The following is a 16,781-nucleotide window of genomic DNA, read 5'->3' as shown; positions in this document are numbered from 1 at the left end:
CAACACTGAGCCCTTCTGCCTGTATTCAACAGAATTTCTTACCCTGTTCTGCCTGGAACAGAAGGGAAACGAAAGGGGAGGAAGGGTCTCGGGGAGCTGGGCCGGGGAAGGGGGTAGTACAGCACCCCCCTTTCAGCCCAGGGAGGACCCCTAGAACATGACAGATGGCAGTCACCTTCCCCAGGGTTCGTAGGTCAGCTCTTCGTACCCTTACTCCCGCTCCAGACCTCCTGGCTTCAGTGTTTCTATCTAATTGATTTAGAAATAATGGATTTATTGGATAAATGCTTATAGACCATGGAGGCCAGAGAAGGGAAGCCATTTGGCCAAGGTCACACGCTGCCCAGTGGCAGGATTTGGCTGTAAACCCAGCTTGACTCCCAGAGCGGCCCTCTGGTGCATAGTAAGAGTCCCTCTGAGAAGAATTGGTCCTTCCCCAGAGTCCCTGGCAACAAGCGGCACATCTTCTGTGTGGTTTTCATAAAGGGTTGGTCCTGTTTCTCACTAAATCACTTAGATCGTGGCCTGTTCATGAGCAGGAAGTGGGTCAGAAAGAACAACAGCAGGGGACCACTTACAAATAAGGGATAGATTCGGACCCTTCAGCAAAGCCACTGCTGCTGCTAAGTCACTTCAGTCGTGTCCAATTCTGTGTGACCCCATAGACGGCAGCCCACCAGGCTCCCCTGTCCCTGGGATTCTCCAGGCAAGAACACTGGAGTGGGTTGCCATTTCATTCTCCAATGCAGGAAAGTGAAAAGTGAAAGTGAAGTCACTCAGCCGTGTTCGACTGTTAGTGACCGCATGGACTGCAGCCTACCAGGCTCCTCCGTCCATGGGATTTTCCAGGCAAGAGTATTGGAGTGGGTTGCAAAACACATGGGCTTAAAACATGGCCGGCTTCTCTTGGAGCCACCCGGTACTTAGTATGTCTTCAACCAGTTTGGGGTGGATGGGTCAAAAAGTGGCTGATCACTGTGTGAGAGTTCTTGTTGCTCACCTCTCCCTTCATTTAAGACCCAAAGCAGTGCCTCCAAGAAGCTTCCTGGATGGATGGAAGATGAAGGGATTCTTTGGCCTCGACCAGAATTTCTGGACTCATGGGTGATTCCAGTTAAAGTTCCAGAATTGAGTCTCATTGGCCAGATTTAGGTCACCTGCCTCCTCATCTGGAAACCCATCTGTCATTCCTACTGGGGGCAGTGGGGGTGGTGGTGGTGTCTGTCCTGGCCTGGTTCATCTACCAGGGCTGAGGCAGGCCAGGGGAGACCTTCCCAAGGAACATTAGGGCTTTGTCACCAGAATCAGAGAAAGTTGAGGCTGGGCTAGCAAAAGGACCAGCAAGACCCAAAGACCGAAAACACAAATTTCCTCATCTCCTTTCAGAACCACAGAGAGCTGCAGGACCACCTGTTCATCTCTATATTATGCTCAGGCAGGGCAGGGGCTTTGTCAACATTTGTGGAGTGAATGAAAGAATAAATAAATTGTTCAGTGAATTGTGGACCTTCTGGAAGTGAGAAGCAGTCCCCACGGTGGGAATAGAGCAGGGACTCTGACAGTTGTAGGGGGTGGTCCTGGACCCCAGGTCTGGCTCATGGAGAACACACAGGGCCCCAGCAGGCTGACCACCCTCTGCCAAAGGCACATGAGCTTGATGCTAAGCCGGAGGCCGTGTGAGCTGGCATGTTGGCGGCAGGGCCATGGGCTCAGGGTGCAGCTCCCTGTGAAATGAGGGCTGTTCTTCCCCCATGTCAGCCTTGGCCTGTGGCCCTGGGCCTGGAGAAATTTTCATGGCAACAGATGGATCCAGAGTGATAGGAGGGGGCCCTGGGGAATGATGGCTTCCTTGCTGGTGAGAAGCCGAGCCATCACCAGCCCAGAATGGAGAATTGTTGGTAGGCTTATCTCCTGAGTTGAGGGGGTGTGGGTTTCTGGGGGCCTGAACGACATCCAGGAGAGATGGCGGGGAAGCATCCCTTCCTTGGGGGTTGGCCTGGCCAGAGTGGGGCTCCCTGGGCCACTGGGAGCAATGCCGGGCACAGGTAACAGTGACTGAACAGACAGCTCTGTTGTTTCCAACATGAGAAGCTCTGATGGGCCGTCTTTGACATCTGGAAAGGGAGGTGGGAAGGGGCCGTGCATGTCTGAACGCTAAACAAGGCTGCTTTGGGATGCTTTTCATGCAAATCCCATGATTGAGTTTCCCATGTGTGGGAGTGGTTTTTTCACAGCTCCTTGGTCTTTTAAAATGAGAGGCGAATGAAGGCTAGAATGATTTGGTAGCCCCCAAAGGACCTGCTTGGGGAAAAAAAAAATCCCCAGGCTCTTGGCTCACAAAGAAAAAGCATCCCGTTTTTCAAGAAACTCTGCCTAACCATGCTTCTCCTTGCGGGGAGGGGTGTGGAGGCTCAACTGCTCCTGATAGCAGTCATCTCAAATAACCCTCCTGATAGTTGTAGGGGCCAGTGTTTCTGAGGTTGTGGAGAGGCAGAGCCAAGATGGAACTCAGGTCCGGCTGGCTCCAGGGCACATGCCCAGCTCCTCAATCATGTTATGGATATTGAAGGAATCTAATACTGCCACCCACGATGATCTTGGCTAAGCCCACTCAGCCAAGAGCACCTTGTAAGCAAGTCCTCTAAGGACAAATGTGTCAGGAGGTGATGTTGGAGCAGAGAATGGCTGGGAAAGAGTGTCTCGGGGCAAGGGAATGGTGGCATCTGTGATGTTGCCAGAAGGACTTGGGATTTGGCTGAATCGAATCAGGTTCCTTCTCCAGTTGTGAAACCTTCACTCCCCTAAGGGCTGTGGTCTGAGATCAGCAATTCCCCCCAATCTGGAAGCATCCATCCAGTCCCTCCAAGCTATAGCCACAGAGGAGGATCTGAGTCGGCCTTTCAACGTTGGGTCTGGCGGGCTCCCACTGGCTGGGTGGTCTCATTCCCCATCCCTGTGGCTGCCTGCCCTTGCCATCACCTGGAATGGAAGGATTCTGAGGCCCTTCTCCAGAAACTTCTACGGAACATCTCTGTGTGACACGAGGGCTGGCCAGCACTTTCCACTCTCCTCCAGGGAGCTTCACCGTGAAGAACATTTTCTTTCTGATTTGTTTTCGTCTCTGAACAACCACAGGTCTCCAGCTGGCTTCACATTCTTTCCTCTTGTGGAAAAGGTTTGCAGGACTGTTTCTGGCTCTCTCTCTCTCTCTTTCATTTGATTTTAAAGGTGCAACAGGCCAACATCGAAGAACAGAGTAGGAGAGCGGGAAGAAGGAAGGAACGGGGGTGGGAACAGCCATCCGGGGACTGTTCCTGACCTTTGAGGAGGTCACTTCCCCATTGGATTCCTCAGTTTGTCCACTCCTCAAATGGGCATCCCACAGGAGAGTCTTGAGAGACAGAAGCTGAGGTGTTGTCCATGTGGCTGCAAGGGCTAGAAAGAAGGGAAGCAGGAAAGAAATCTCTCTAGACTAGTTCCCCAACCTGGGGGCTGGATGCTCTGGGGGAAAGCTGTGCTGTGCATTGTGGGGTGTTTAGCAGCATCTCTGGTCTGCACCCATGAGATGCCAGTGGAAAACCTGAATTGTAACAACCAGTAATGTCTCCAGATGCTGCCAGACATCCCACATTGAGATCCACTGCTCAGCACATCCCGAGGCCCCGGATGGTGTCCCCTTGTAACTGTCTGGAGTTGGCACCCTTCATGGTCTCCTGGTGACTCAAGAGCTGGGGAAGGCTGACGCCGGGGGAAACAGGAGAGACTTAGGCCCCAAGCTGGTACAAGGCGGCCCTTCACCTCACCTGGACACCTCATTGCCCAGGAGGTCCCTCTCTTGGGAGGCAGTGCTGCCTCCTCTGAAGGCTCAGGAAGGCCCCCAGGATGCACAGCATCCTCCCAAAGCCCCAGAGGTCCTGCCACTCTGTGACCTGCAGGAGCACCAGCCCCTTCGGTGAGTGGTGTCCCCCCAGGTGCTCAGTGCAGGAGGAGACGGGTCTTCGGATCTCCAGCATAGCTGATCCCGGCAGGACATGAGGCCCCAAGGAAGAGGAGGGGGCCTGAAGGCTCCGTGAGACCACCCCCCACATACATGGCTCCCCAAACTGGGGTGCCTGTGGTCTGAGCTCTACTTTTCTTACACTTTCATTTTTCTTTTTTTTTCCCCCTGGTTCTTGGCTCTGGAAAAAGTGGAAAAACATATACAGTGACCATACTGTTGATGTCTTGTTCAGAGAGAAGGAAAGATTTCACAGTTACTCAGAGAAAATACTGGTTGACGTGTGGTTAATAAATCACGCCCACATTTATGCATTTGCGGGTGTGGGTCTCGATGGCATTTTTCCTTTCTCGAGAAGCAAATTTAAGCTCCAGACTCTGACACGGCCCCATTAAATAGGGCCTTTCTCTCCTGCTGAGGACTGCTTTCACATGAATGTTTGTCAGGCAGCCGGAATCCCCTCTCCCACTCCGGAGGCAGCACAGAGACCCTCGCACCAGGGCTGGCGTCTCCACCCTGAAGACCCGGGCTTAAGGGAAGCAAGAGGGCTTCCTGGCATCAGATTCATGAAACTAGAGACAGGAAGGTGCCTTCCTGAGCAGGGACTACATGGCCTCCAGCATTCAGGACCCATATCAGCAGTACTTAGTAGGCAGAGACAGACGACTTCTGTACCCAGATGGGCAAGGTCTTTGTCTCTAGCACATTGCCCTGTCTCCTCTCTGACAGACAGATCCTCCTGCCCACCCCACCACCCCCCATGCTCTTCTTTCCCCTTGCTTCATCTAGCCTGTAGTCACCGGGCTAGAAAAGGACTGTTGAATAAACTATCGATCAAATAACAAATATTTTTAGCATCTATCATGTATATGCCACTGGGTTAAGACCTGGAAAATGTATGGGGCTTTGGGGAAGGGGGGAATGAGGCTCTCAGGGATGAAGAATGGCAAATACACAGTGCGCCTGCCCCCGTTCTTCCCGCCGGTGCTCCTAGCAGACATTGCTAATCAATCACTAGACATGGAGCTCAAGAATTTGGTCTGATGTACAGTTCCAGGCAGCTCCTCCTTGGAAAGGTCTTTCAGTATGTAGCTCTGAGACAGAACGGGTTACCTACTTCACCAGCCAAATGTGTCTTATCTGTCCTGGTGATCAATAGAGTAACAGACATCTTGTTGCCCTAAATAGTCTGGATATCTTGAGAAGATGAGACATGCACTCCTCACAAAACAAAAACCCTAGAGCATCAGAGCCATGAATGTTGATGGTCAGATGAGGCCATGGCAGGAGGTCTATGCTTTCTGAGGGGTTGCTGCCTGCCTCCTGAGGCAGCTTGAAAGACTTCCTGGAGGAGGTGGCTTGCCAATGTGTTGGCTGTCTCACTAGTGCATTGGCCTTTGATCACATGGCAATCTTGCATCACTGCCCTTCAGGGAAACCCACTGCTATCCAGCCATGGGCAACTTGTATACATTCCTAGAACTGGCCAAACATTCCCCTCCCCAGGGGATTTGCACCTGCTGTTCCCTCTGCTTAAAATGCTTTTGTCCTAGCTCCTACCATGGCTGGCTCCTTATGAGCTTCCAAGTCCTGGCTGCAAGTCCCCTCCTCCAAGAAGTGCCCTGGCTGCACCCTGCTGCCAGGTCTTCCCATAAATCTGTATCTCAGCCCCTTGTGTTGTCTACCAGATGTGATCCGGCCTGCAAGATATGGAAACCACCCGTGTGTCCATCAGTAGATGAAGAAGATGTGGTGTGAGTGTGTGTGTGTGTGTGTGTGTGCACTCAGTCGCTTTTGTCATGTCCAACTCTTTACAACCCTATGGACTGTAGCCCACCAGACTCCTCTGTCCTTGGGAAACTCGGTATACTGCAGTCCATAGGGTCTCAAAGAGTTGGACATGACTTAGCAACTCAACAGCAACAATATAATTGTACATCAACTATACTTCAATAAAAAAGGAATAAATGAATGACTACAATTTAAAATATATATGAATGAAATTTTAAAAAGTTTTAATGGTAAAAAAATAAATAAAAATAAACACTATGAAAATGGAAAAAAAAAGAAAGGCAGGGGGGATAAGAGTCAGCCTGGCCTGCTCATGACTTTGGCCCTGACACCAATGGTCAGGTATACTGTAGGTGCTCAATAAATATTTGCCCAAAGAAGAAAGAAGGAAAAAAGTTCTAATGGCTGCATGGGAGGTGACAAGGAAAACTTTGCAAAGCCTGTCCAGAAAACAGCTACACAGTCAAGTGCCCTCTCTGTTGTGCATCTTCCCATCCGGGCATCTTCGATTTCTACAGCTGTCTCCCACCCGGGATCCAGGTCAATCTCTGGTGGATTACATCAGTTGCCCGGGGCTACTGCAATAAAGGACCACAAATTAGGGGGCTTAAAAAATAGGACTCTGGAGGCCAGGTGTCTGAAGTTCAGGTGTGAGCAGGGCCAACTTCCTTCCACAGGTTCTAGGGGAGGGTCCTTCCTCGGTCTCTTCCTCAGCTGGTCCAGGGTGTCCTTGAATTGCAGCCACATCCCTCCAACCTCTGCCTCCATCTTTGAATCATCATCTTCTCTCTGCCTCTGTCCTCTCCTCTTCTTATAAGGGCACCAGTCATCAGATACAAGGCCCACTGATAACTTTGATAACTTCATCACAAGATCCTTAACTGGGTATATCTGCAGAGATCTTTGTTGTTGTTCAGTCACTAAGTTGCATCTGACTCTGTGACACCATGGACTGCAGCAAGCCAGGCCTCCCTGTCCTTCACTGTCTCCCAGGGTTTGCTCAAACTCATGTCCATCGAGTCAGTGATGCCATCCAACCATCTCATCCTCTGTTGCCCTCTTCTCTCCTGCCCTCAATCTTTCCCAGCATCAGGATCTTTTCTAATGAGTCAGCTCTTTGCATGAGGTAGTATTGTATTGGAGCTACAGCTTCAGCATCAATCCTTTCAATGAATATTCAGGGTTGATTTCCTTTATGATTGACTGGTTTGATCTCCTTGTTGTCCAAGGGACTCTCAAGAGTCTTCTCCAACCCAGAGTTCAAAAGCATCGATTCTTCAGCACTCAGCCTTCTTTATGATCCAGTTCTCATATCCATACATGGCTACTGGATACATCTGCAAAGATCTTACTTCCAAATAAGCTCATTGAGGTTCTGGCTGATGTGAAATGCGGCGGGGGGGGGGGGGGGGTGGACACTCTTCAGTTCACTCCAGGGAAGATCAGGACAGAAGTTGCTGGATATCCAGGGCTGTCCTCAGGTCCAGACTCCCTAGAGCTGAAGGTGACATTCACGGAGAGCTGCCAGCTGGCTCGGTACCCTGGTGGGGACCACCCCCGCTCTTGCCCCTCCTCAATGCTGAGCTCCCTCCCAGTAGGGTCTGTGTAGCCCTGCCTTTTGGGAAGGACCTGCATTGCCTTCTTTCTTTAGGGGGTGGATAGAGGTCAGGTCACCTTGGATTCCATTGCCATCATCACCATCGACTGCACTGGTTTTCTGGAGTGTGTGTATGTGTTTAACTTGTTCTGCTTTTTAAAAGGCACACCAGAGCAGCAAAAGAGTCTGGAGGTCCTTCTAACATCACCACAGGCTGACAGAGGGCCCACTGTCCCCAGGGCCAGGGTCCCTCTGGGGAGATATAGGTCTCTCTTCTCCTGGGCCCAGAGCAGGTATGAGCTGTCCCTGAATCCTGCTTTTGCAGGAGAGCGGGCGGCAGAATGGACCCCAGGAGAGTCATAAACCCCAGGCAGGAATGAAGCATGGCTGAAAATGCTGGGCTTTGAATGGAATAATATATGGCCCAGGAGATAAGCCTCCTCTTATTCCAGGGCTTGCGTTGCTGTAGCAAAGCCCCAGATGGATTCCTGGGAAGAGCTGAACTAGGAAAGAGACGTAAGGACTGGCCTGCCTGCCCTCCTGCCGTCCAGTGCTCAGAGGCAGTCAAGCCGGAGAATCTGTCCTCAGGGAGCCCCTTATTCATGGGAAAGATGAGCACGCAGGCAGGGGCTTGCGGGGAGGAGTGTGGAAGAAGGCAGGGAACCCAGCTGTGGGAGAGTCCAGAAGGTGGGCTTTGGAACACACCCGCTTCTCTCCATCTGGTCCCCTTGCAGCTTCTCTGGTCCCTGACACCATAACAGCCCCCCCTCACTGGGCTCCCAAGTTTCCCCCAGCAACCCCAAACACTCTCCACACAGGAACCAGATGGACTTTAGAAATCAGATGAGGGGCTGGCGTAGGTAGAGCTCTTTGGGATGATCCAGTGATAACCGTTTTATTGAGAATGACAAAGATGTAGTTTCTTATCCTCACACACTTTTTCACCCTGTACTGAGACCAGGAAGGACTGTTGCCAGGACACAGGACATGGATGAATATCTCCAGCCACAGTGAGCACTGACCTCTCTGAGCCCCCAAGACCAGCAATGCCCCATATGGAGCACTTCCTCCTTCCAGCTGCTTCCTGACTTTCCTGGGGAAGAAATAGGTGAGGAATTTTGCCTATAAACCCTCTATTCTTTGAAAAATCAAACACAGCTCTTAGAGACCAAACAACTGACTTCGCCCAGACTTGAAGGGTCCTTGACATGGAGCGAGGGCCTTGGAGGAAAGACAAGTTCTCACCCAGGAGATAAAGGCATCCTCTCAGTAAGGAAGAGCATCTAGAGTTTCCATTTGGATTCCTGAAGGCCTTGGGGAAATCCAGGGGGACCGTTTCCAGGTGGTTTCAGAAGTACCTGACATATGGTAGGTGCTGGATAAATATCTGAGTAAACCAAAGAGCAATGGTATTAATAATTGTGTTAAAAACTAGAGGCTCTTTATCGGGCACTTACGAGGAACCAGTCTGTGCAGAGTGCTTGACTCTTAACGGGAGACACAGCCTGTCCCCTGATAGTGTCAAAACTGGGCACATTCTGGCTGCACGCAAGGGTGGATGCCTGCCTGGCTCTCTGGAAGCCCACGTCTGGTTAGAAAGACAAGATATCGAAAACTTCACCACTGATAAGGGTTAAACGGCCGTTCAATACAACAATAGAAGAGATGTTCAAGGCACTACATGATTAATTGCCCCGGGAGTCATAGGGATGATAAATGTTTTAGGGACTCAGGGGAGGGAGCCATTTGTCCAAGGCTGGCAGAAGAGACAGACATGGGTAGGGGGAAGTCAGTGTCCTTTTGAAGAGGGACCATGGAGCTGGCGTGGGATCTACAATGGTGTGATTTGAGGGGACTGTCTTTTTTTTTTTAAGGAGTAAATCTGATGCTTAGTTACCCACTTGCTCTGGTCTCCCCATGCTGCGGTCCTTAGAAAACCAGCTAGTTCAAGAAAATTGGGAGCCAGTGAAAGCTTGATATTTATTTCCCTTCCAGCTGTTTAAGAAAAGCCTACTGTGACTCAGATGGTAAAGGATCTGCCTGCAACGCAGGAGAGCCAGGTTTGATCCCTGAGTCGGGAAGATTCCCCTGGAGGAGGAAATGGCAACCCACTCCAGTATTCTTGCCTCAAGAATCCCATGGACAGAGGAGCCTGGTGGGCTACAGTCCACAGGTTGCAAAGATTTGGACATGACTGAGCAACACCACTTTCGTTTTCCAGCTGTTTAAAATTCTCTAGGACAAGCCAGACATCTCAGATCTTTCCTCTAGAAAGTGGAATGGGAATTTGGTGCATGCCTCCTGTGAAATAGGGTGAACATGCTGGCTTTGAACCCCAAAAGTAGTTGGGGCATCTCTCCCTTGGCAAACGGGCTCCACATCATACCAGACAAACATGTTTTTTCATGGTAGGGATAAGATTGACAAGTGTTTGGATTTTGCCCCAAATTTCAAGAGGTTGAAGCTGAGGGGTTTCTCTGAAGCTCTCAGAGGTCTGGATGATGTTCAGTCTGGGAAACAGCTATTCATCACATCTCATACCAGAAATTGGTTCGTGGACGCCCAAGGCTTTATCTCATTAAATCATGTTGCTATCTATAAATGGTGTTCAGGCTGCTTCTCTGGGAGCGAGGTCATCTGGCTGTTTAGAAAGTCCCACCCGGGTCAGGGAGGTGCTGCTATCTGCAGACTTGGGGGAGACCATGCCTCTCCCTGTATCTTCCAAGACACAAACCATCCAGGGGCTGCATCGGATCAAGGTGCAGCTGTCCTCCCCCCAACCCAGTAGGCTCCACTCTGGGCCCTGGCAGTGAGAAAGCAGAAGGCTGACAATGAATCGCATGGTGTCATCTGCGGGGGCTGGCTGGTGACATCACAGCAGGGAGGGGGGCTTCTGGAGCCAAGAGAGGCCCAGAGGGCTCTGAAGATAGTGACAATGACTGCACCTTTCTCTGTCTCTCTGCTTCTCTCTCCATCCACCTCCTCCCCAAGCCTAATGGACTTAAATCCCCCATGAAAAAATGAAGATCTGCAAAAACCAATCTTTGCCAGTGATGTTAAGCCATCAAGGGGCACCTCTCCCAGCTGGGTCTTAAAAGGCGGCCATGATGGACTTGAGACGGGAGGTGGTCCAAGGAGGAGTCAGGAGGCCCCAGCTTTGGGGTCAGAGTCAGGGTCAAGTCCCCACTCTCTTTTGGGCAGGCCACTTGGCTGTGCTGAGTCTTGGGTTTTTCACCTACAAAATGGGTTTTCCATGAAGATGGTAGCAAAGAATGCATTTCAGCAGTAAGAAGGTGGCCAGCTTGGCAGCACCAGGACTTTCTGTGGAGGGCCCACCCCTACAAGTCCAAGTCCCCTTGGATTTTTCATCCAAAATGTCCCAAGGCTCTGTTTTCCTTCTCAGTTACTCTCCCGAGGGTAGGGAGAGTAGATAGCCAGGGAGGAAGAACGCAGTTTGCTTCTTCCACGTTCCGAAGTGGGAAGGGTCAAGGGTGTCTGTGGGGCTCTCCTGAACTAGGGCTCCTCTTCTCTCCTCTGCCACTGACCTTGCCGCCCCCTGCCTCATACTCAGGCCAGCTGGGACCGTACCTGGCTTCCTCCCAAGAAAGCGAGCCCTTGACTTGCTGTTAGCATTCAACTACAGGGAACTTGGAAATTGAACCTGGTAACCTTCCAGGGCACCACCATAGTCGTACATGTATACCCCACAGACTTTTCTCGAAAGGCGATTTCAGCAGATAGAGCCAAAGGAACCCAGTTCTCAGTTTGATATTGGTCATCCAGGCAAGGGACCCTCACAAACACGCTCTCATCCTGTCCTTAGAGTTCCTTGGATTCCACACAGAGCGGAAGGACAAGAGGAACAGGGAAGTTGTAAGACAGAGGAGAGAGAGAGAGAGAAAGAAAGGAAGGAGAAAATGAAAAATAAGATGGGAGGGGAGAAATCAAAGGCGAAGACACAGGAAGAGAAAACCAGAGTCAGAAGGAAAAGTTTGAGACGCAAACAGACGTGGAACCACTTTCACCAGTTTGAGCTCCAGTGTCCTGCTGTTCACCCAAGAAACCCAAAACCCCGCATGTGGGCCATCCCTGAGCTGGGCCCTCAGAAGGCCTTGGACTGGCTGCAGAGGAGAAAACTGCCGAGGAGCCCAGTAAAGGGAGACGCTGGGCAAAGGAAAGCGTGCATGACAAGAAGGCCCGAGGCTGTCTGCAGCCCCCAGGACCACAGTGTCAGAAGTAAGAGCCAAAACCTAAGCTTTCAAAGTTCCTGCCACTGCAGCCTGATTTCTTTCTCTGGTCTCAGAGGTAAAAACTGACCTCTAAATGGTTTAGAAAGGGCTACACATGGTTCCTCCAGTTCCCAAGGGCAAGTTCATGGGGGAAAGTCAAGCTGATTGCATTGCTGTCCAAAAATCTGGGTGTTTGGATGTGGTTTGTAGACTGAGCTCACCCTGGCGGCACCCAGAGCTGGGTGGGCACCTCCGGGTGCAGGATGCATGGAGAGCCCTTGGGGGCTGCCTCCTCCCCATCAGGGTGGGCAGCGCTGTTGCGGGCACAGGGTCCAGCCCTGGCTGAGGAGCCTGTGCTCAGGACACGATAAACATGGACTGCATCTCAGGTGGTCCTAACACCTACGAAGGAACAGAGAGCAGCCCTCTTGCCGTCTGGTCTGTTCCTTGTTATCTGTTTATCTGTCTGTCTGTTTGCATCCATCTCTCCTACTGGGCAGGGGCTGCCTGACTTCGGCGGTGCCCCCCCACCCGCACATGGCAGGCACCCATGGGGTTGCGGAGTGGGCGGTGTGGATGGCGCATCTGCCTGCCCTCTGCCCTCTGTCTGGCTGGGAAGAGCAGCCCTGGTCTCTAGGGCTGTCATCTCCTATCCCAGCTCACGGAGGGGCATTTCAAGACAATGAGGGCCAGAGGCACAGCGTGGGCGGGTGGCGGGGCTCAGGCTGAGAACAGGCGGCCAGCGGGGACTCAGCCCCCACTCCTGCGGCTCCGCTGGGGAGTGACTCACCCGGCGAGCGGCTGCGTGAGTCAGCTCGGCCGTGATGTGCTCTGCACACTGATGAAGCCAGCATCAAAATGCACATGGTAACGGGCAGCTGGTGAAAGCAGGGGGCTCACCGCACACTTGCAAGCACGCGCGCGCACACACACAGCCCCTCTTTCCCTCCCCACCCCCACCTTCTCTCCTCTCCCCACCTCCCCGCTTCTTTTGTGTTAAGATCAGAGCATTAAGTTTGAATCAGAGACCTCCTACCCCAACCCACCACACACCAGTCACATGCAGCTACCGACGGGTTACCTCGCAGCCCTGTCCCCCGTGTTCTCGTCTTCTAGACGTGGAGACAATGAACTCCATGTTGCAGGAATCCAAGTCCACGGGACGGGCTGAGGATGAGGCCTGGCATGTCACAGGTGCTCTGGGGTCATTCGGGCTCCTGAGGCTGGCGTCGGTCACTGATTTGTGCATCCGACAAGCACCCAGCCAGCAGACGGGGCACCATCCCCGGCTCTGCAGCCAGAGGTCTGGGAATGAGACGGCAGGCAAACGAGTCAGACATGCCCTTCTGCAGCCTCACAGCCACACACAAAGCAGCAAGTGAGTTACAGAGCTGGAAACCAAGTGGAGTGGGAGGGGGGCGGGAGGCCTGGGTTTTTAGGAAGAAAAGCATAGCAATAATGAGGAGGGAGAATTGAAATCAGGAAGATAGCTCCCAGATCAGGGCAGCTCGTTTTCAGTTACTTCCGCAAACAGTCAGGGGAAAGGGTCAGTGGGGACTTAAGAGCCAGCGAAGTGGCCGCTGGTCAGAGGGACCCGCAGATGATCAGGGCTGTGTGAGAAGAAAACCCTCTCTCTGGGCCCCTCATTTTTGTTTATCTCTGGGTGAAGTACAGGATGTTTTCTTGTGTCGGCCATACCCTCCTGGTTGACAAGAAACTCAGTTCGTTGTGGCTCAAGGTAAAACATGGGGCTTCATTGTCTCATGCAAATGCTTCTCTGGAGGAATGCGGTGGACGCAGGCATGGTGAGATCCAGAGGCATTAAAAGTGCTGTAAGCATCTTGCTCTGCTTTGAGTTCTGGTTTCTTTCATGTCAGTTTCATTCCTAGGCAGCTTCTCCCCACATGATGGCTCACAGTGGATCCCAGTTTATAACTTCTCATATCAGCCATGCCATAGGGAAACCTTGATTCTCTACAACCTCCTCCCAAAGCCCCGTGATTGCACTGTCTTGACCTACCGCTCATGTGCCCAACTCTAAGTGAGCCATAGTAGACAGAGAGTGGACTGCTCTGATTAACTCACTCTGGGTCGTGAGCCCCACAAAGACCATGTGGGTTGAAAATAGAGAAAGGGTGTGTGCCTGCATGCTAAGTCGCTTCAGTCTTGTCCAACTCTTTGCGATCCCACGGACTGTAGCCCTCCAGGCTCCTCTGTCTTTGGAATTCTCCAGGCAAGAATACTGGTTCAAGATGCCATTCCCTTCTTCAGGGGATCTTCCCAACCCAGGGATCGAACCCAGGTCTCCCACATTGCAGGTAGATTCTTTACTGTCTGAGCCACCAGGGAAGAAGCCCTAGAGGAAAGGTAGCCCTCCAGAAAAGAGAGCCAAAGTTTTCCAACTTCTATGCTGGAAGAAAGAGGAATAGATGTCCAGCTGCCAGAAGAGACTGAATGCATCTTTTCTAGCAGCAGAGCAAGAAGGTCTGCTCTTTAAAGAACCACAGAGGGGCAGAGAGACAGTGGTTGGAAGGGCAAGAGGTGGACTGGATTCAAGAGTGGGTGGAGGGCACTGGAGAGACAAGGACAGGCCATATTTCCAGCTAGAGACCAGATTTTAAGGTAGAGGAGAGGTTGGGCTTTATGGTGGGTTGATGGAGCTCCTTGGGGTGGGTTAACGTATTCAGTAAGAGGGTGCATTGGTTTCCTAAGGCTGCCGTAAACCACCCCTAGCTTTCAAACAACAGAAATGTTGGAAGGTTTCAGACAACAGAAATGTTCTGGAGACCACAAAGTTCAAAGTCAAGGTGTTGTTGGCAGCCCGGTTCCCTCTGAAGGTTGTGGAGAAGGATCTCTCCCAGCTGCTGATGGCTTCTGGCAATCCTTGGCTTGTAGGCGTGTCATTCCTATCCCTCCCTCCATCTATACATGGCCTTCTCCTTTATGCCTGCGTCTCCTTCTCTTTTGTCTCTTATTATTTTGTCTTATTTGTCTCTAATGTCCTGTCATTAGATTGAGGGTCCTCCCTACCAGGATGACCTCACCTCCCTTATGCCAAATGAAGTCATATTCTGAGGTCCAGGATGAGTTCCTCCTTGGTGGGGTGGGGGGATACAATGCAACCCTGTGCAGTGGAAAGAGGGCTTGATTTTGGGGGAGGAAATGTATAGAATTCTGGAAGAGACTGGAGTTCTTTGGTCAAGTCAGAGGAATGCATTTGTTCCTTCGCTGATCTATCTGGACGTCATCAGGCACCGACCCAGTGCACCCACGTGCTGATGCTCAGCCAGTGCTGCTGTGAAATTGACAAGCTCTGCTTCCCAGTGCTGCTCACTGGCTAGTGGCTGATGAGGAGACTGCGACAGAGCGAATGTCATGCACTCACACACTTCCCCTGATGAGGCCAGCAAAGTTCCCAGAGGAGGTGGCGTGGCCAGGGTCAGCTGTGGAGAGCGGGAGACAGGAGTGAGGGCTGGTGGGAGGGTTTTAACTTGCGTGACCAGGACGGGGGATGGCGGTTGTGCTTTCCCTGAGAACAGGGTTGGGGGGAGGGTGGGCATGAGCAGGTCTGCAGGAGACAGTGATTCCCTCCACAGGTAGAAGGGAGTGCGCCATTGGGGACCCCAGACTCAAATGCTGATGGGTGGGCTTCTGGAGGAGGTGGAGGGACGGCCAGGGTGGGGAGGCTGGTGTCTGGGGATGTGATTTTCATCACAGCCGTAAGCACTGCACTTAGTTCCAGGCCATGGTAGGAGCCCCCAGAGTTTCAGAAAGTGTTTATCATGGTGCATCTGAGCCAACAGAATGAAATTCTATATGGAGGTCAGACCCTCTGGGGGGCCCATTCTTCATTTTCTTGGGCTCCAATCTGGTGGGTCTAGTCGCCGTCCAAGACCACCTCGTGAAACCAGAAGGCGTGACTGAGGCTTCCTGCAGGGTTCTCGGAAGCCCAGGGCCTCTGCCCCAAGCACCACCCATCTGGCTTGCACAGGATAAGGGAGGGAGGCGGGAAAGGGACCCCAACCAGGATGAGCGGCCCCCAGCAGGGAGGGCTCAGAGCCCCGGAGCCCCGCCCTCCCCAAGAGATGGCTCCTCAAAGCAGATTTGTGTTGTTGGATTGTTCTCACATTTGTGAATACTCTGGGGCTTGGAGGGGATGGTCTCCAGACCACCCAGCAGCAGGCCAGGTTGAGATGCTAGATTTATTAAATAGCACAATTCTTACTCATGGAAGAAAGATAGTAAGTAAGAGAAGAGAGGCAGGGAAGGAGAAAAAGAGAAAAGATGGGAAGGAGTGGAGAAGCTGCCAAATCTTCAAGGTCACAATGAGCCTGCCAAGCCTGCCAGCCAAAGCCCCTTATGTGGGCTTCCTACTGTTTTCTGGACCCCACTGACCCAGCTCAGTCCTCCCCCACTCTCCCTGACAGGGAGCAGACTGCTTCAAGAGTCCTGGAGCACATGGGTTTGTCCTCCTCCAACAGACAGAGTGTCCATGTGCCCCAGAGACACCTCTGTCTCCCTGCTCCAGGCTCAAGAGTCCACGGAACACCCTCTGCCTCCCCTAACCCCTCCACAGCAAGACCAAAGGAGCAATTCCCACCAGGGCCTGCCCTGGCCAGGACCAGGGTCCAGGTGGTACCGCAGGCCAGGCTCCTCCTCCACGTCCAATAGAGGACATGGAAGTGCCCTCACATGGTTGGTGTTCAAGAAATAGGACGTAAGTTGATAAACCGCATTAGGTTAAATACACAGTCTACCAACAAGGAAATCAAGGTGAGAGCGAGCTACTCTGCAGGGAGCACGCAGATCCACAGAGCTGGAGTGAAGATACACACCCAGTTTCGAAGAACTCCAGAGACAGTGGCGTGAGATTCCTGTTGCTGTTGTGAAAAAAGTCTACCATCGACTTGGTCACTTGTTCAGTCATTAAGTCGTGTCTGACTCTTTGAGACCCCAGGGACTACAGCATGCCAGGCTCCTCTGTCCTTCACTGTCTCCTGGAGCTTGCTCAAATTCACATCTATTGAGTTGGTGATGTCATCCAACCATCTCATCCTCTGTTGCCCCCTTCTTCTCCTCCTGCCTTCAATCTTTCCCAGCATCTGGCTCTTTTCCAATGAGTCAGCTCTTAGCATCAGGTGGCCAAAGTATTGGAGCTTCAGCATCA

The sequence above is a fragment of the Bos grunniens genome, chromosome 13 (genome assembly GCF_055505025.1).
Source record: "Bos grunniens cultivar Pamir isolate PY7600 chromosome 13, Bosgru_T2T1.0, whole genome shotgun sequence".
NCBI classification, from domain to species: Eukaryota; Metazoa; Chordata; class Mammalia; order Artiodactyla; family Bovidae; genus Bos; species Bos grunniens.
The sequence above is the reverse complement of the archived record's forward strand: the minus strand, read 5'-3'. Positions refer to the sequence as shown.